Source organism: Gossypium hirsutum, chromosome A10, assembly GCF_007990345.1.
Source record: "Gossypium hirsutum isolate 1008001.06 chromosome A10, Gossypium_hirsutum_v2.1, whole genome shotgun sequence".
Classification (NCBI taxonomy): Eukaryota; Viridiplantae; Streptophyta; class Magnoliopsida; order Malvales; family Malvaceae; genus Gossypium; species Gossypium hirsutum.
In genome coordinates this window covers 70085666-70093634 of record NC_053433.1, presented here as the reverse complement: position 1 = coordinate 70093634, position 7969 = coordinate 70085666, and the positions used below count along the sequence as shown (strand labels likewise).

The 7969-nt window shown below is 29.6% G+C and overlaps 1 long non-coding RNA gene and 1 pseudogene across 1 annotated transcript; one reads left to right on the top strand and one right to left on the bottom strand.

Annotated features, from left to right (window-relative positions):
- Positions 1–3876: 3876 nt before the first annotated feature.
- LOC107897133 (uncharacterized) lies at positions 3877–4934 on the top strand. Its single transcript, XR_001684046.2, has 2 exons — positions 3877–4365; positions 4656–4934. It is a non-coding gene; the product is annotated as an uncharacterized lncRNA (long non-coding RNA).
- Positions 4770–6925, bottom strand: LOC107897132 (cytochrome P450 71A1-like; annotated as a pseudogene).
- Positions 6926–7969: the final 1044 nt, after the last annotated feature.

Sequence of the window (7969 nt, the reverse complement as noted above, 5' to 3'; positions counted from 1 at the left end):
TTTAATTAACGTTAAGGTTTTTCTTTTTTTTAATTTAAATGACCCATGTAGGATTGGACAGTAAATAGTAAGTAGTTGGCTCTGCATGGGTTTCGGATGCATTGTTTGGTGCGTGCTGTTTCAGTAATAAATCAAAATGATTATTTCTATTTTTTTGTATGTGTAAGTTTCAATTTATATCGATTACACCAGCTCGTTACAATTAACTTCGGTTGCATCGACAGGAACATTACGCACAAGTTGGTGTAGAAATAATGTTAAAAAATAGATAATTTTATTATTATTTACCAACTTTAAAATTTTTCATTAACTAAATTTCAAATTTGAAATTTAAAGTATGGAATTAATAAATAACAAAAAAAGTAAATAATTTACATAATAAACAAATTAAAGAAAAAAAAGACAATTTCTAAAAGCATCACGAACATAACTTTATGTGCATGTTTTTACTAAACTTTCATTTTATATATTTAGTATAAGATTATCATATTGTAATTTTTTTAAATAATGTTGTGGATAATTTTTTTTGTTTAATGTGTGGGATGTTTTTTTTCCTTATTTACTTCAGATTTGTTAAATGATGAAATTTTATTTGTAAAGTTTATTAATGAGTATTTTATATAGTCAATAAATATTTTTATATTTGAGATTATTTAATCTAATTCATTTGATATATTCAAATATTTTATATAATAAATATTTTTTTAAAATATCAATAAATTTGAAACAGTACACCGAAATAGACTAGTATTAATACATACCGGTTCCAATAAAAAAATGGTGCGTTCACTCAGGATACTTACTACCTTGGTTAACAGTGAAAATAATGGTTTTAGCAACAAAAGAATTTGATTGATATAAACTCAAAAGTTTGGAAATATAATTAAAATCTTTTAAAGTTTGGGGACCAATTTAGTATGTGGGCATAGATTGGGGACATTTAGTGCAATTTACTCAATTATAAATTTTAATATTTTTAAAATTTTATAAATCACTTTCATTGGAGCTTGAACATGAGATCGTTGTATCTTCGAAGGATACCGACTATGATAATTGTTTATAATTTAATCAATCAAAATTTATAATTTGTAGATCTCTTTAGGTGATAAATTTAGATAAGTATATTTTCCAAATTATTTAAATAATGATAAATAATGTTATTTCAATTCAAATAATAATTTAAATATTATTTTTTTAATTATCTCAAATATTTTTTACTCTATCAAAATAAATTATTTGTTTCTAGACCAATAACTTAATTAGCAAATAATATTTTTTTTAAAAAGTGAACTGAATATCTAATATTAACTATTAACATAGGTATCTGTTGCTTAGATTCAAATCCAAACCAAATGTATTTAAATATCCGACTATGTCATTGTTCCAGAGAAAGGATTGTATGAAATTGTGATTCCACGTCATCCTTATCCCATTGGAAAAGGATAAGGATGATGGGAAATCACAATTTCATACAATCTCTTCTTTTTAGCTAGTTAGTACCTCTAAAAATTTAGAGGCCTATAAATAGATAAGGCAAAATAAATAGTTAAGATAAATGCAAAATTATGTCTATGAAAATTTAAAAAGGAATTTAGGGATTTATGTTTTTATTTGGAAATTAGTAAAATAGGCCAATTTTGAAAAGAGAAGGCAAAAATGCACCTTGTAGGACATGTTTCAATTTACGTGGCATAGGGTAGGGGAAAACATGCTTTGTAGGACGTACTTTCGGGTGACGTGGCAAGATAGAGAGTGAAGACGCATTCTACATGGCACGTTTTTGTCATTTTCTATAAAAAAAATTAAATTAATTTTCGAGTACCTGAGAATCCTAGGATAAAGTTTCTAAAACCAAAGAATCCTCGGATAAAATTTACATCCCACGTAGAACTTTTCTAAAAAACATTTCTTGTTAGAAGCATTTTTCTAACTTGTCATAATATCCAAAATGAATGGAAAAGTTAATGTCTATTAACTTTTCTAACGTGAGATCCATCTATATATCATGTCAATAATTAATTATTTTTTAAAAAGAAATAAAAATTTTAAAATATATTTATATATATATTTAATAAGTTTTACAATTTGTTGAATTTTAAAAAATTAATTAATTGTTAATGTCATATTCGTCAGTAAAGTTTATAAACATTATCTTTTTTTATTTGAGGTGATTTTGACAAACAACGTAAATTTAAGAATTAAAAGACATGAAAAAATTAACTGATGGACTAAAATAAATTTTTTTATAAAATTTAAGTGATAACGGTTGTGCGCGTTTCAAATGTCTAATTTTAGATTATAAAGTAAATATTATTTTGGTTTTATAAATACAATTGAACTTATGTGAAAGTTTTTTTTAGTGAAAAAAGTTAAAAATGTATTTAGATTAAATTATGTTGATTATATGTGTCGAAACCATTTTTTTTGAAAAAAACGAAGTCGATTTTATTTTGAAAATGAAAAAAAAGGGAGTCGCCACCAATCCTTTTTATTTAGGTGTGATCGAATCACCTGGTAATTTAGTCGTTTTAACAAAAATTTAAATTTATTAAAACTATGATTTTTGGTCTACAAAATCCAGAAAACGGGTTCGGGAGTCGGTTATGCACGAGAAAGGGTTAACACCCTCGATACGCCCAAGCTTGATACCTAGTTGATTAATTAATGTCTTAGTGTCGTAAATTTGAGAACTTCGAAGATTTTAAAAGTACGATCCTTTGTTAAAATATTATTTAATTAAATTTTTTTAGAAAAATGACGTATTTCACGTTAATCAAGGAAAAAAATTATACCCCGTAAGTTAGGACACAATATCTTGAATCTCCAAAATGAGGATAAATACTGAAAATTATTTATTTTTGAAAGATATTTGATTTTCTCGGTTTTTAGAAAGAAATCATACCCCGTAAGTTAGAATATGATTTTTCTTAATACCGAGATTATTTTAAAAAATTTTAAAACATTCGTATGTTCGGATTTATTGAGAAAATCGAAACCCGTAAGTTAGGGAGCGACCTTTCGAATCTCGAAATACGAAATATTACTTATTTAAAACAACATTTTAGTGTATCGAGTAAAAATATAACGCAATTTATAGTAAAATGTGAAAATGAATTGCGATGCTAATTTGCGTCACAGAATGATAAACGCGTATATACGAACGATGATAATAAGGACGAAAATAAAATGAACAAGCCAAAGAAATAATGAGTAAAAGGACTAAAGTTGGAAACTAAAAAAACTAATATTAAACAAATAAATAAATATGGTGTAAACAACTTAAAATAATATTAACCATAATGATGATATAAATAAAAAAAGTTTTAAAATTATATATAAAATGATATAAATGAACAAATAAGAATAAGAATAACATAAACGTATTTTAAAAATAATAATAATAATAATAATAATAATAATAATAAGTAAATAAATTTCAAAAGAGAAATATAATAATTATAACAGTAATAATAAAAATAATGGCAGTAATAATAAAACTAACAATAATAGTAATAATAATAATAATAATAAGTAAATAAATTTCAAAAGAGAAATATAATAATTATAACAGTAATAATAAAAATAATGGCAGTAATAATAAAACTAACAATAATAGTAATAAATAATAATAATAATAATAATAATAATAAAGAATAACAATAGTAAGGACAATAATAAAAAGTAATGATAATAATACTACTACTAAAAATAATAATGATAGTAATAATAATAAAAGAAATAATAATAATTAATGATTATAAAAATAATAGCAAAGAAAATAAAAATAACTGATTTAATAACAAAGTAACTAAATAACTAAAAAAATGACTAAATTGGGCTTAAAACAGAAGTTAGGGGGTAAATTCGAAACAAAAAGGAGGGGGAGGACTGCATTACAACACGCGCACAACGTGGAGGGACGAAAATAGGAATTATCCTTTCTCTCCAAAACGGCGTTGTTCAGATGCGGGCTAAGATGTAATTGAGATAAAACACAGGGTATAAATAAAAATTATAAAAAAAAAAACTTGATTGCCAAACACTTGAAAAGCGGAAGGGCTGAAAGTGCAATTAGCCCTTCTGAAAAGAAAACACGCGGACCTTGGCTTAGAGGGTCGGGTCGACCCGTTACACACCAAAATGACGCCGTTTAGTGTCCATAGACACTAAGCCAAAACGGCATCATTTTCATTTCATTGTTTAAGTTAAAAAATCTAATTTTTTTCATTTTTAGCAAACTTCTCAAAGAAAAACAAAAGACTCTCCATTCTCTCTATCACTCTCCTCCTCAGCATGATCGCGGTGGGAGCTCCGGCGGCCGGAACTCAAAAAACCTCCCTCTTTTCGGCCGAATCGAAGAACTAGGTATGCTCTTTCCCTTTTTATTCCCTTTGATTCTTTTTTGATAAGTATACTTATATAACAGATTTAAAAAAAGAAGAAAATAAAAAGGAAAATACCTTTAATATGCTTTTGGACCTGGTTTCTTTTTCTGCTTGCTTGCTGTTTTTCTTTTGTATTTAAATGTATGTTTGAAACACTATTTTTGTATTCATCTGTGTCCAGAGAAAATACATTTGATTTATAATGGCTTTTATAGTCATTTACAATACTTTTTAATCTATTTTTTAGCTATCACTGTTGCTTGTGTGTAGGTGCAACTTGAGGGCGGTGGACGTGACAAGGTAGCAGCAGCAAGCGGTGCAGAGGCTAGGGTGGCAATGGTGGCTGATTAGAAGACCTAAGGGCTAGGGTTTCTTTTTGTTTTGTTTTTTTTTCTGTTATTGGGCTGATGGTTTTTAATTGGGTTTTGGTTTGATATTGGTTTGGGGTTTGTTAGGTTTAGTTTGGTTTGGCTTTATTTTGGCTCAGGCCAAAATTGGACTGTACAATATGAATGAAAAATAAAAATATGTAAATTTTATATTTAAAAATTTTATGTAAAAATCAATTACTCTTTTAAGTTAAAATGAAGTATGTTGAATGGTGGAAAATTAAATTCCTAGTTCATCATCAATACAGCGTAGATGAAAATGAAACATTTTTAGGAGGATGATAAATGTAATTTTGAAATGGAAAGGGATGATATGCAAAATTATTTATCACATGGAAACAAACACAGTTAAATTCAATCACAAAACAATGTGGTGCAAGTAGAGCAGATTATGTGCTAGATCTAGTACCCTTATTCTTTTCCTTCATTATTTCATAGCATAGTAAAATGGCTTTAGGTGGGAGCGAAATGGACTTGAATTGGAAATGTTAACTAGGTGGACTAAGGACGATAAGGCATTGGCAGGAGACAGAGAGGGAACTTCATGCAAACGCCTAACCCGAAAGCTTCAGTGATGTCCAAGTTCTGAGCAGAGATACGAGGGGGCAACTTCCAGTCAAACCAATAGAGAAGGTTAGCAATTACATATTCAACAGCAATAAGGCCGGAGGACACTCCGGGGCAAGTCCTCCTTCCTATTCCAAAGGGGATGAATTGGAAGCTCTTGGGATTTTTATAATCGAATTCCACATTCTCAAATCTCTCGGGATAAAATACATCAGGCATTTCCCATAACCTGGGATCCCTTTGGATTGCCCACACATTCACAAACACTGTTGTTTTGGGAGGGATATGGTAATCTCCCAATTTCACACTCGTCGATGTTTGTCGAGGAGACATGAGAGGAGCCGGTGGATGTAATCTCAATGTTTCTTTGATAATGCATTTCAAGTAGTCCATGCGATGGATGTCTTCTGCATCTATCTTGGGTTTCTTTCCTACCACCTTTCGAACTTCGTCTTGGGCTTTCTTCATAATATTCGGTTGCCTCATCAGTTCAGCCATTGTCCATTCTGTTGCTGTTGCCACACTTTCGGTTCCTGCCACGAACATGTCCTGTAATATCCATATACAACAAAAGTCAAGTTACGTGCATGATTATGTTATGGTCATCAATTCTAATATAAAATATTAAAAGATGAAAAAGTAGAAAGAAGACCGCCAAAATAGCTTTGAAGTGGTCCCGAGTGATCAGTGCCGAGCATGCCATCGCTTTGAAGCTGAAGGAGAATATGCACAAAGTCTTTTTCATCGTAGGATTTCAAAGCCATATGCTCTTCAATCACCTTATCAAGGAACTCATCCATTTCTTTAGCCGTCTCTTTCAGTCGACCAATAAACCCAGAAAGAACATCCAACCATCCCAATAAAGGAAACATGTCCCCAACATTAAATTCCGAAATCTGATGCATAAATCTTCTGGTTACCTCCCCAAATCGAGCTCCACTTCCACCTTCTTCATCACCCTTCAGCCCAATCACACACCTAGAGATTATATTGTGAGAGGTGCCAAGCAACATCTCAGTCATATTAATTGGACTAGCATCGAGACATCTACCACGGATCTTATTAATCAGTGTTAAAACTTCTTCTTCTCTCACAAACTGAAATGATTGCACTCTTTTCAGGCTTAGAAGATGAAGAACACAAATTTTCCTAGCTTGTCTCCAGTACTCACTATATGGTGCAAACCCAAAGTCCTTGCACCCATAAAGCAAGATTTTTACAGGTGTGGTTATAGGCCTGTTTGAGAAAACAATGTCATGGTTTCTCACCATTTCTTCAGCCAGTTCAGCTGATGAAACTACGAGAGTTGGAGTATGGCCAATGTGTAACAACATTAGAGGGCCATATTTGGTAGACAAAGTTCGGAAAGAACGATGAGGGAGTGTGCCTATTTGGTGTAAGTTGCCAATTATGGGGAGTTTGGGTGGCGATGGTGGCAATTTGAGCTTGCTACGCTTGATGAAGTTAAGGAATAAGTTGAGGAACAAGACGAGAAGCGAAAGAAGCAAGGGATTTGACCATGTTTGCTCAACTAATTTTGCTTTCACTATAACTATATCCATTGCTAGTTCTATTTGCAAATATCAACAGTCTAAGAACATCAATTTATAGTAGTTGAGCTCCGTGCAAACATTAGCCAGTTAGTACCTCTAAAAGTTAGTGGGCCACAGATATTTAGGTTTTCTTTCTTATTGAAATTCAAAACTGGTTTTTAAGAAACAGGTATATAGCTTTTCAAACCAAATTAAATTTTTAAATTGACATTTTGACTTAATTCAAATGGCAAAAAATTAAGTTTATTTAAATACATATTTTTTTATTTTACAATAAACATTTTATATTCCTAAAACATTTTTGGAAAATATCATCAATTTTTTAAAAACATTTTTTATAAACAATACTTTTCAAAAATATTTTATTACTTTAATAATAAGCTAACCTATACTATAACATAATATGGGATTGATAAGTGAGAACAGTTGGACAAAACACGTTAGCAAACAAAAATATATAAATATAAATAAACAAATATTTATATATATAATAAAATAAATTGAATAATTTATATTTAAATTATCAGATATAAAAAACCAATAATTAACATAACAAAAACCAGAAATTGAAAAAAGAAGAAACGAGTTTTACTAGATGTTGATGTCTGTTTTACACAGATTTCTTAAGACAGATTCGACCGCTCCTACAGTACTTGGAGAAACGTTGGTCAAATGTCTCCCAGGATACAACAACACGATGATTGAAGCAATAACACCTCTGCAGTGATCAACGAACAAACAATGTCTTTTTCTATCACCGAAACATTGGAAAATTTGGAGAGGAAAAAGAAAAGAATTTCTATGAGTGAAAATTCGTTATTTCTCCCTGTGTGTGTGTAAAGAATACTATAGAACTCTTTTAGGCTTTTATAGGCATTCAATAAGGAGGAATTTTGGAAATTTCCATGAATAAAAATACAAATCTTTCCATTAAAAAAGCCTTTAAATCAATTTGAATAAAATCAAATCAAATTCAAAATCAATCTGATTGGAATAAAATCAAATCGAGATATTTTACCTTTTAATACAAATTCTATATAATATCCGAGAAGAAAAATAAAATATTCGGTCCGGT